Source organism: Chlamydotis macqueenii, chromosome 1 (assembly GCF_036417535.1).
Source record: "Chlamydotis macqueenii isolate bChlMac1 chromosome 1, bChlMac1.mat, whole genome shotgun sequence".
NCBI classification, from domain to species: Eukaryota; Metazoa; Chordata; class Aves; order Otidiformes; family Otididae; genus Chlamydotis; species Chlamydotis macqueenii.
In genome coordinates, this window is record NC_141556.1 from 143,448,245 (window position 1) to 143,459,110 (window position 10,866).

At 46.2% G+C, this 10,866-nt stretch overlaps 1 protein-coding gene across 1 annotated transcript in view; it reads right to left on the bottom strand.

Moving 5' to 3' along the window:
* JADE3 (jade family PHD finger 3) overlaps positions 1–2,766 on the bottom strand; it is a 66,602-nt gene extending 63,836 nt beyond the window's left edge. The window contains exon 1 of the mRNA XM_086768815.1: positions 2,744–2,766. The gene's annotated coding sequence lies outside the window, so the exon portion shown is untranslated. The remainder of the gene's footprint in view (positions 1–2,743) is intronic.
* Between the last annotated feature and the right edge of the window lie 8,100 nt (positions 2,767–10,866).

Here is a 10,866-nt window from a genome sequence, read left to right on the forward strand (position 1 = left end):
CAGGTATGAAACTGCTCTCCAGGATACAAATGAGAGCCCGAGCCTTTCACCAGCAAAGACTACCACACAGTCAGGAGCTTTTAGCAGATATGACGGAGCCTCAGAAAACACTCAAGCAATACTTTTTTTTAGAGTGGGTGAGGGGAAAGGAAGAAGAAAAGAAAGAAGGGGGAAAGCAAGCCCTGGACAGTAGATTAGCCAAAAAATAAACAATTCCCTCAAGACAGTGTGACAAGCATATTCATTTTAGCAACCAGTCAGCCATGTGTATGAACCTGTTTTTTAACACCTCCCTACAACTCTAATTAAAACACAAGGAGGCATTAACGACGCGATGTTATGTTCAGCATTCAATTCAATAAGCAAGCAGCACAGCTCTGTAATCTAATGCTGTAGCAGGTGTTCTTTAAAGAAGGAAAGCACTCCAAAGTTTTCAAAGTTTAACAAGCTAAGGCAAGCATCCCAGGATGTAATCCAGGATAAAGTTATAACAAATAGCATCAGCATTCATGAGCTTATTCTCCCACCTTCTCCTGCTCCCCTGAACAGGGAGACTTAACAACTACCAGCGGAGCCTCTGCAGCCGTGCTCGCAGCTCAGGGTCTCTTTTTTAAATCCAAGTAAAGTTTGTATTATAGCTCTACAAATGTAAGAGCTGTTGTTAGACCCAAGATCACACTATTCCAGACTGCTCTAATCCCCAAATTCTTGGTCTCCCACACATTGAAATAAGATCCTAAATGCTGGAAAAGTTCAGATGCCATCTAAAGAAGGGTGACTTGGAAGTAAACAAATATGAAAGAGCAAACAGGGAGGTGGTTAGTAATTACACAGCCCTGGAAAGGCAGAGCCAGCATCATGTGGGCGTGACATCTCTCCACAGAAGTCAACACCCAGGCTGTCACGTTACACTTCCAGAACTCCTTTGCCTCATACCACGTTATAGGTGAAATAAGTTGAAGTATCAATAAAAATAGTATCTTTGAACATTCTTTTTAGGCATTCTGAGCATCAGATGTGAAGCTGTAGCTAAAAGATAGTATAAAGAAAAGTCATTTTAAAGTGACAATGTAATTGATCATTTAACATGGATAAATATAAATGAAATCGCCTCTTCCCCTCTTTTTATTTTAAATAGCAGCATTAAGTTAAAATCAGCTGTATGCTAAAATGCAAAATTTCATCTAGTTATCTCACTTTTCAGAGGTGCCATCAAGTCTTCCAGATCTCCGGCATCTCTTACTCCCACCTGACCCAGCCTCTGCCAGCAAAAAACCTACTGGGGCCCTGACATAACATTTTATACATCAGCTCTTCAAGATGCAAATAGCATCTGTTGGCTTCCATTACATAAATATCCCCGATAAGAGCTATTATTAACTTGTTGGTTTCCATTTTAAGTAAAGTATGTCAAATTGCATTTATGTCTCCAATTACGTTAAGCTTCAAGTATTAGGGTTCCCCTCTCCAGAATTCAAAAGCCCTTGAGTCCCCTTGGCTGTAGCTCATGCAAAAATTGTGAGAGCAGGCAAAGATTAAGTCAGCACAATCAAACAGTTAGTTTTGGCCAAGTCCATTTTGGTCTATAACGTAAGAAGTCACCAACCAAAAAGCAATGATGCCACTGATCTAGACAAAACAGCATGTTTTTGATATAAAATGCATGGAGAAAATGATATCCATACTTTACAAAATATTAACCTCTAAATTTCGGTTGATTACAACATTCTTCATTATTAAATTGCCCTGTATTTTCTGAAGAGTGAGCATAACACTACACTATCAAACTTATTCAGGTAAGAGCCCCCAAAACCATATACCAACTTCTAAAGGAGACTTCCAGGAACTAAAGGAGAAAGACACACCACAGAAACAGAGGCAAAGACACACTACAAAAATGGGTACACGTTCCTACTCTGGATATATGCCAGGTCTCATCAAGCTAACCAAAACCACACAGACACCATGCTGTACTCCTTATCCTCTGAGCCTTGATGGTCACAAATCAGTTTCAAAGATTTAAATAAGCTACCTAAATAGACCATGGGGAACATGGGTATCAATTCTGAACTGAAACACAAGGCAGCTTGTACAGGGTTTAACTTCACGTCTCACCAGCAGATCTTACAAATCCAGATGTTTTCACCATGGCCTCAGACACCTGCTGTCACACCAGCCAAGAGGTCAGGTCATCAGCCAAGGCACCCCACAGGTCAGCTGCAGCAAACCTTTGGGATAAATGCTTTACAGTGGTCAGCGGCCATACAAATGCATGCCTGCCTACGTGTACATATATAAAGCTGCACAAGTAAAAAGAATACTCGATTATAGCAAAGTAGCCTTTGTAAATTCTCCTCCATAAGTGAACAACCCACCTCTACGAAAACTGCATGTATTTCAAAAACCAAAACAAAAAGCCCACAACAATCTCAGGTATCCCAATAAATCCCAGATGTAAACTTCCTGATTTTCTGCCATGGAGAGGAAGTACACAGAACCGCACAGAAGGAAAAAGCCAGGTTTATTCTAAAACTAAACTGAGATCTCCTAGCTCAGATTTTCACGTTCACAGTGGATTTTCATTATTTTAATGAGATCCCAAATGAACATGCTTCCTTGCCAATAAATGCCACTGCATATGTTCCTGCATCAGCTTTCTAGCAAATCTTTGCAAGTACCTGCTACACGTACATAATGCAAATAAAGCAAACAACCCCCCCCACACACAGTTGCATGGACTGACCCAACTCGGGGGAATTTTTCCTGCTGGGGAAGGGAGGCAGGCCTGTTCTGCAACAGAAACCTAGAAAGAGGAAACATCAAATGAAGGACAGGTAATAGAAACAGCTCTCATTATTTTGATTACTTTTACTGCATACAAAGTCCATACTTCTGCAGAAGAGAACTTTCTTCTGCTCCTCTTTGGCATTAAGAACAGGGCATGTCATGTCTAGTCTGGAAAGAGGTCAGAAGTGCAGTTAAAAAAAAAAAAACACAAAACTTTGGATCCTAAAAGCACTAACTTGCTTTTAATTTGAAAAGGCGCTTTCTTAACTAAAGCGACTTCAGATTGCACTTTCTCCCTCCAGTAAGTGCAGGTGAAGACTTTGCTGATGTCCTGCTAAGGGAACTCTGTGGCAGGTTTGACAATTATGCTAATGCGCCTTCATCCAGGGCGCCCTTTCCTCTCTAAACCCACTCGGCTCTGCCTTTTCTAACCCTCGCTAAGATAGGGTCTCGCTTTGTAGAGCTTAGCAGGTGTGTTCGAGACGCCCCACAGAACAGCCCACAACAAGCACCAACGTGACGTAAAAAGTCGGCTGCAGATAAAACCTTTTGCGTGCACCAAGACAAAATACAGTTGTCTGAGTCTTTCCGTTTTGGTGCAAAGGCTCTTCTACGTTAACAGAAGGAGATAAGAGCTTTCAAGTTTCAAGGATATTTTAATCACAGGATTTCTAATCACAGCTGGATGCCAGCTCCAGCATTCCCTTCTCCTGGACATGGAAAAAAAAAGATGTTTTTAAAGTACAGTGCTAGTTTAGTGATATTTTAATTAAAGTACATAGCCGCTCATTAAAACAATTTGTGAACAATAGCTAAACTCTTCAAATAATTATAAATGCTCTTCATAAAAGTGCTGCAGTTAACAAACAGAAAAAAAAGCAGCATTTATTCTTCCCATCAAGATGTATTTTAAGACACCCCATACCCCACTCTCCCATCAAGCATCACAGAATTATTTGCAAGGGCTACTCTCGCTGCATCCCCAGCCGCTAACTGTACCGTTCGCCGTACGTCCGTGCCTTTGCAGAAAGATGAGCAACATTAGAGCGAACCCCGTGCCAGGGGAGGAAGGTCTGATCCGGTGAAGCGGAGCCGGGACCTTCCTGTTCCTCCACCTCACAAACGCAGGGGGCACCGGGGCTCCATCCGCGCCCGCTGCCCAGGATACAAAACTCACCTCGGCGGGCCGGGCCGGGCCGGCGGGAGGGGCTGCGCTAGTGCTTCATTGTCAAACTCAGTTCTAGCAAGTTCCTCGACAGACCGGCGGAGCGGGGCTCGGCAGCGGACAAGCGCCCGGCGAGCTGGCTGGCTGGCTGTCTATCTGTCCGTCCGTCCGTCTGCCCGCCCGGCCGCCACGCCCAGCCGCGCTCCGCAAGGCCCCGCCGGTTCGGGGACCGGCGGGTCGCCGCCTCTCCGGGCTGCGGCGAACAAAAGGGCGCTTCGCCGGGGGCCGCCGCCCCCGCCCAGCCCAGCCCAGCCCCTGCCCAGGCCCCGCCGCTCCCCGCGGGCGCAGCCCGGCGAGCGCGGGGGCGGAGCGGCGGCCCGACTCCGGCGGGGCGGGGGAACCGCCGCAACTTTTCCCTCCGGACGCGGCCGGGGCCGCAGCGCCCACGCCGGACGGCGGGGAGGTGGAACGGAGGACACGCTGCCGCCGCCGCCCCCGTCCCGGCTGCGAGCCCCGCCGGGCACCCCACGTACCCGCAGGCGCTTCCTCCTCCTCCTGCCCGGCCTTGGCGCCAAACGCCGCCGCCGTCGCCTCCCCCCCGCCACCCCCCGCAGCAGGCCCGGCGCCTCCCCCGCGCACAGGCCCGGCGCGGCGGCCCCGGCGGCCCGGCGCCCGCCCCCCGCCCCGCCTCCATGCGGGCAGCCCGGGCCGCGCTCACCTCCCGCCGCCGGCGCGGCACGGCCCGGCGCGCCGCCGCCTCCTCCTCCTCCTCCTCCTCCTCCTCCTCCTTCTCCTCCTCCCCTGCTCGCCGGCGTGGGCGGCCGCGGCCGTCAGGGCTGGCGCTGGCGTTCCCGCCGCGGCGGCGGCTGCAGCTGCTGCTGCTGCTTCTGCTGCGGCTGCTGGTGCCGTCCCGCGCCGGCGCGCATCGCCTCTGCCCGCCCGCCCGGGCCCGTGGCCGGCAGCGGCTCCCGCCCTGCGTGCCGGCTGCTCGGCGCACCCGCGGCCAGGCCCCGCTCCTCCTCCTCTCTCCGGCGGCAGCGGCCGCCGCACAAGAGCCCTATTGTATTATTGACACTGCTGGGCTCCAGGCCCCGCCTCTTCCCCTTCCCTCCCTGCCCGCGCCGCGCCGGGCCGGGCCTTCCTGCCAGCTGCGCCAGCACAGCCGGCCCCCGCCCGGGCGGGAAGGGGCCTGAGGGGAAGGCTGGGGCCTCGGCCCCTCAGGCGGGTGACAGGGCTGAGGGGAGCGAACTGCGCCCAGAGTCGGGTGAGAGGCAGCTTCCGCCACCCTCAAGCGTTGCTTCTCCCTTCGAGCTGCCCTAAGCGCCGGTGATAAGCCAGTAGCAGTGCCCGGCCCCCGTCCCCGAAGCTACCGGCTGCTGAGACCCAGGTTTGGGCCGGGCGCCTCGCCGTATCCCACAGTGTCCGAGGGCACCGTGCACCCGTCCCTGCCTGCTCCAGCGCTGAACTGAGAACATCGTACACAAGCGGCACAACTTGTAAAATGATGAGCATAAAGTCTAGCTTAGGGGAGATTTTAGCCAGCTATCAATGTTAATTGTTCAGCCCATGAGAGAGTTCAGCTCATGAGTTAGAATAAAGGAAAATGGCAAAAATCTGGCAAACCTCCTGAAACAAAGAAGTTCCTTGGAGCCAACTCTTTCACTCCTCTGTTATGAGGCCCCACACCCACATGTATTTCCCGCGCTGCTATTACCAACGGTCACTTGCGTCAAACACGCTGCAAACCCCTTTTGCCTTCCTTATCAAAAGGCCTCTTGCAAAGAGATTTATCCAGAGAATGCCCTTTGGCTGCTGCTGCTTTCTGCACGCGCGCAGCAACTGAGGCATGGAAAGGCTACGGAAACTCGGCAGAGAAGGAAATCTGACTTGGGGTCTCAAATCTGGGATACCGCCCCTCTTTCTAGGCCAGGCACTGAGAAGGAACAAGAATATAATACCGAGGAGTACAAAGAAAAGGAATGAAGATATGAGCATCAAACATGGCAAGGATAGTTTGGCATGCCAGAGCTGCACTTCCCACAGTGTTTCCTGACAGCAGCTGAAAGATTATATGAAAAAAAGATCGTAAAAAGGAGGCACTGTTTCAGGCCAAATGATCCATTGAACTCAACAGCCTCCTGCCTGCTCTACCAAGTCATGGGGCCCCCTGCATCAACTTCCTCCTGGCCTAGGTGGCCATCCACAGTAAGAGACTTCCCCCAAGTACTCTGCAAGCCTCCAACTACTTCTTACTCAGATTTCCCAAGCAGGATGTGGCGCATCTGTTTAGTAACCCTCAACAGATCACTTCTGCAAGTATTGTCCACATCAGCCTTCACTGAATTCATGTAGGCTTCTGACTGTAAATCACTGCTGGCAAGGAATTCCATGGATCATCTACCTGCTGGAAAAAAAAAAAACAAAAAACAAAAAAAAAACCAACAAAACCCAATCTTTTTTCTTTTGAATAGCTAGTTAATATCCCTGTGTATTAATAGGAAGTATAGCTTTCTACAAATGCAGTTAGACCGCAACCAAACAGCGATGCTGACACATATTACTTCCTTCATGCACCAGCAATCACCTCATTTGCCTTCTGTTCATTAATATATACTTGCCAGGAAAACGCTCTGAGCAGCTTCAGAAAATCGCAACATCAAATAAAATGCCAAGAATGCTTCCCCCACCGCCACCACCACTTGTGGAATCCTCTATATCAAATTGGCTGGTCCAGGCAGCAGGGGCAGGCAATACTGATTTTTAGACAAGAGATTTAAAGTCCAAAATAAAGATAATTTATAGCGATAAAACCAAGTCCATGCACTATAGAAAAAGACCTGTTTTCTAGTCATAAAAGGAATTTTAAGTCCAATTGAGTTAAATGAAACGGAAACAATTTTCAAGTACCAATATATTCCTTTAGATTTTAAAACAGTTTATATTTTTTGTGCATCCATGAACCCACTTAGTAGAGTGTGTATATATAATGTTTAAAGTATTCTGAAGGACAATGAAGAACATATATTCCCACCAGTGAAGGAAACATTCCTATGAGAAGCTTCCTGCCAGATTACTTTATATATGAATGACTTCATCAGGAGCAGATGCAGCCCAACCTGCGAAAGGTGTTGTGCAGCTATGTTCATTTCCCATGCCTGGGATCACACACACCTCCCCGCACTGGCTGTCACCTGTCAACAGAAGACAACATCCAAACCTCCAGTTCTACAGTAAATCCACAGTACAGGGTGGGCTCAGGGCCAAAAGATAGGTGACACGGGAAAACTCGTGGCAGAAAGTCCGTGGGGCTACTCATTTCAATAAATGCTTTTATGTGCAAATAATTTTTTTGTTATCTCATCCTGTGTAACTTCTAGCAGACTATTTACCATTTGATAAGAATTTACACGGAATTTCACTTACGGCTGCTCTGCATTTCTATAGGACACCAAACAAGATTAATAAATAGGAAGCAGATTGCATACTGTTGTTCTTTTTAAAGACATAGGCAACACTGTTTCCACATTTACTGAAGAAAGTATGAACTACAGATGCTCTCATGCACCTAGAGAATATGAGGAATTTGCAAAGACAGATGTTAACATGCTGATAAAATACAGCACAAACACGAAGTCCTCCCAAGGGAGGAATGCTCTGGAAACTGGAAGTATAAGAGATATGGTCAGGATGAAATAATGTATGCATGTATACCATACTCAAGTTGAACCCAGCCATTATTCAGCTGTACAAAGGCTGCCCATAGTATATTAGGGTATTAAGAAAGTTACACTGGAGTAATGTCTAACATCTGAAAAGCAGGGTCACGCAGAGTTTAACATGGACTGAAGCCACAAAGGAAACATCTCTGATATACCTAGAAGTATTTCAGTGAATTTCAACAGAAAAGTATTTTTTTTTCCACAAAATTCATCCTCTCTGACCAGATGCCAGAGAAGTAAAAGAGACAACAAACATGTCATACTATCATGAAGGAGTAGTAGAGGCGGAAGTAAGAATTAGAAAGTCTTGGGAAGTTATTTAATTCATACCCCTTACCTCCAAGTCTTTGCAGCATTCCCAGCCTGCACGCAGAAGCCTCCATTGGCAGTGATTGCAATTGTCTCTGATAAGAGAAGAAATACAGAGATACCAAAGCCTGGTGTACCATCATTCTTTGAAACTCGTAGATGCCCCGTAGAACTCACTTCCTTGGTAGATCAGATACCATTGATGAAACCTTGATACAACATCCTTAAAAGCAGAGCATGGATTGGCAGCGACTGGTGAGAGACAGCAAAGCTTAACTCCCTTATTTTCTTTTCACAATGAGCACAATTATTGAAGTGTTACCATAAAGCACAAACACCCACCTGCAAATGAGAGAGCTAATTATCACCGTGGAGTAACTTTCATTCTTCTGCAGAAGAAAATGCAAAGCAGAAGCTCATCTAAGGGTGGCTAGCTGTCTTTAAACCCTCTCGTGATTAAAAATGTTTCTGATACTCGCTATTAGAAATAGAAGCAAAGAGCACTGAGAGCTTCAAAAGATTGTCTTTACCTCTAACGTTGAATCCAATTCTTTAGCACCTGTTGAGGCAGCTATCAAAAGATGCCCTCAGGTCATAGCACAGCCCTTCCATTTAGTCTCCAGAGCCCTTTAAAAAAAGCCCCTGAAGTGGTTTTTATGGAGGGACTTCAGAAATGGGGAAGGAAGGTCTCCCCTCATAAAAAGATCAGCACATTCAGGGAAAAAAAAAAGGAAAAAAAAAATACTTCCACAATCATGAAGCATTTACTCTCTTTAGAGCAAAATGTGCCAGCTTCACTTCCCAGGATCTGACAAGTTCAAAGTTTTGTGCTTAGGGAGATCTTCGATTTATCTCTCTCCTTCTAAGACAGTAACACAGAATGGAGAGGACTGCCAGCCGCTTTCAAAACCTATCAGCATTATGGCTCTGTACCTTAGACGCCTGCAAGTAAGTACCTAACAAGAGAGAATCAAATACATCTTAGCTTGTATTAGTGAGAAAACAAGTTGTGTATCTTGCCTAAAAGACCTAGAAAGTTACCTGCATCTACCTTGCTTGCCATATGTGCAGTTTGGGGGAAATCTCCTTACAGCAGTCAGCATCCATGTAAGTTAAAGGGAAGCCAGGCTGCTGCTCCCTTCAGTGCTCAGAAATCACAAGTCAACAGTCAGTTCACCCTTTCCCAACCCCCTAAATGCTTGTTTCCATTTTTTTTTATTATTTTTGAGAAACACAAGTTTAATGACTCAAACAGAAAAAAAAAACCTTTTAAAGTTTTCTTCACTATGACAAGGACAAAAGGTACCTAAAAATGAAAGTGGAGATTCTCATGTGACTCTGAACTCAAACTTCATCACCATGATACTTGTGATAAAACGAAGTCGGAAAAGCAAAGAGATACATACCACTGTGATCCAGACACAGTCCTTTGAGCTCCCAGTACTGCAAGAGTGCCTAGCCTTAAATTTAGCCTCATCATGTGGGTAGAATCTGTAATAGTACATTGCTTTTAGCCTTTGCAGTTTGGGAATGTCAGACAAATACTCATTTAAACACTGTTCAAGAGCCTCTTAACCTCACTGTAATTTCCTATCGATTTTACCTGATGCTTTTAAGGACAAACTTTTTATAGTGGTTTTCACAGAAGGATGCGAGAGAAATCCACATGTATTTGGAAGATCTCATTAGACCTTTGACAACACCGGCAATTTTAAAGCCTTGTGCAACTGGGAAGAGGACGACTCGTACTTGACAGATACTGGTCACATTGCTTAATACGTTCTGAGAAAGTACTCAGATACTCTAACCATGAAATTGTACATAGCTGGGGATTATCAATAGATGCATAAAAAACAAAGGAATGAGCAGTTGCACATTTTTCTTTGTGTACTCAGAAAACTTCAGAGCTTTTTTAAAAGCTTCTCTCGCTTCCCCCTCCTTTTCTTCTCTCTTACTCAGAAGCAGTGATGACTACATATGCATCAGGAAGACTGCATGACCACAAACATTACCAGCAACAGTCTTATGGCAACCAGGCATTCTGAAGAGATGAAAGGAGTAAAAAGCACTCTTCTATTAAACTGGACACCAAGATACTCATGTCTGGCCTGTTAACACACTGTGCCTCCCAGCCATTCAGTGAAGCCTCCTGTACATCCTGCTTTTACCAGGTTTGATGCTTGTGAAGTTTTCCCCTACGTAGATGGTTGTTGTTGAAAAACAGAGCTCAGACTAGATAGCTTTAAGAAAAACTTCCAGGCTGGCAATACAGCAAGTTAAATTTTTACAGAAATTCTTATCCTTAGCAAATTGCTGTAGTTCATATTGCGAGCTCTGCAGTGTCCAGGGAACAGGGTGGACCACCACAGAGCTGCCTTCCAACACACACTGGAGCGAGAATGCAGTACTGAGGCACACAACTTAATGAAGTGCTACGGCCCGCTTGCACCATCCCACTCAAATCCATGCATGCTAGAGACCATATTTACGATTGGCACTTATTCATAGTTTTTAATACTGTTGGACTAGAATTTACATCAGGTTTAAACATGCCTTGGAAGAGCTATTCCTGCAGATCTCCAAAGACCTAAGTCACCCTTACGAATTCAGAAGGCTTACTCATTAATTCAAAAAAGAAACAGCATAAAAAGTCCAAAGGAGTCAACGAGGAACTTGATAGCAAAAATCCTAGCGTTTAGGAACTACTCGGGCAGGAACCTGAGCTGCTAATAGGTTTTAAAAGATTAATTTCACAGTGGCTTCTATTAAGTCTTTAGGGAAAAAAAGCCTGGAGAATTGACACCTTCTAGAAGATATTATCAGCAATGCTAGTTTAAATACGTGAATGAATAAAGCCTAAACACTTAAAAGCCAGCATTTAAGAGA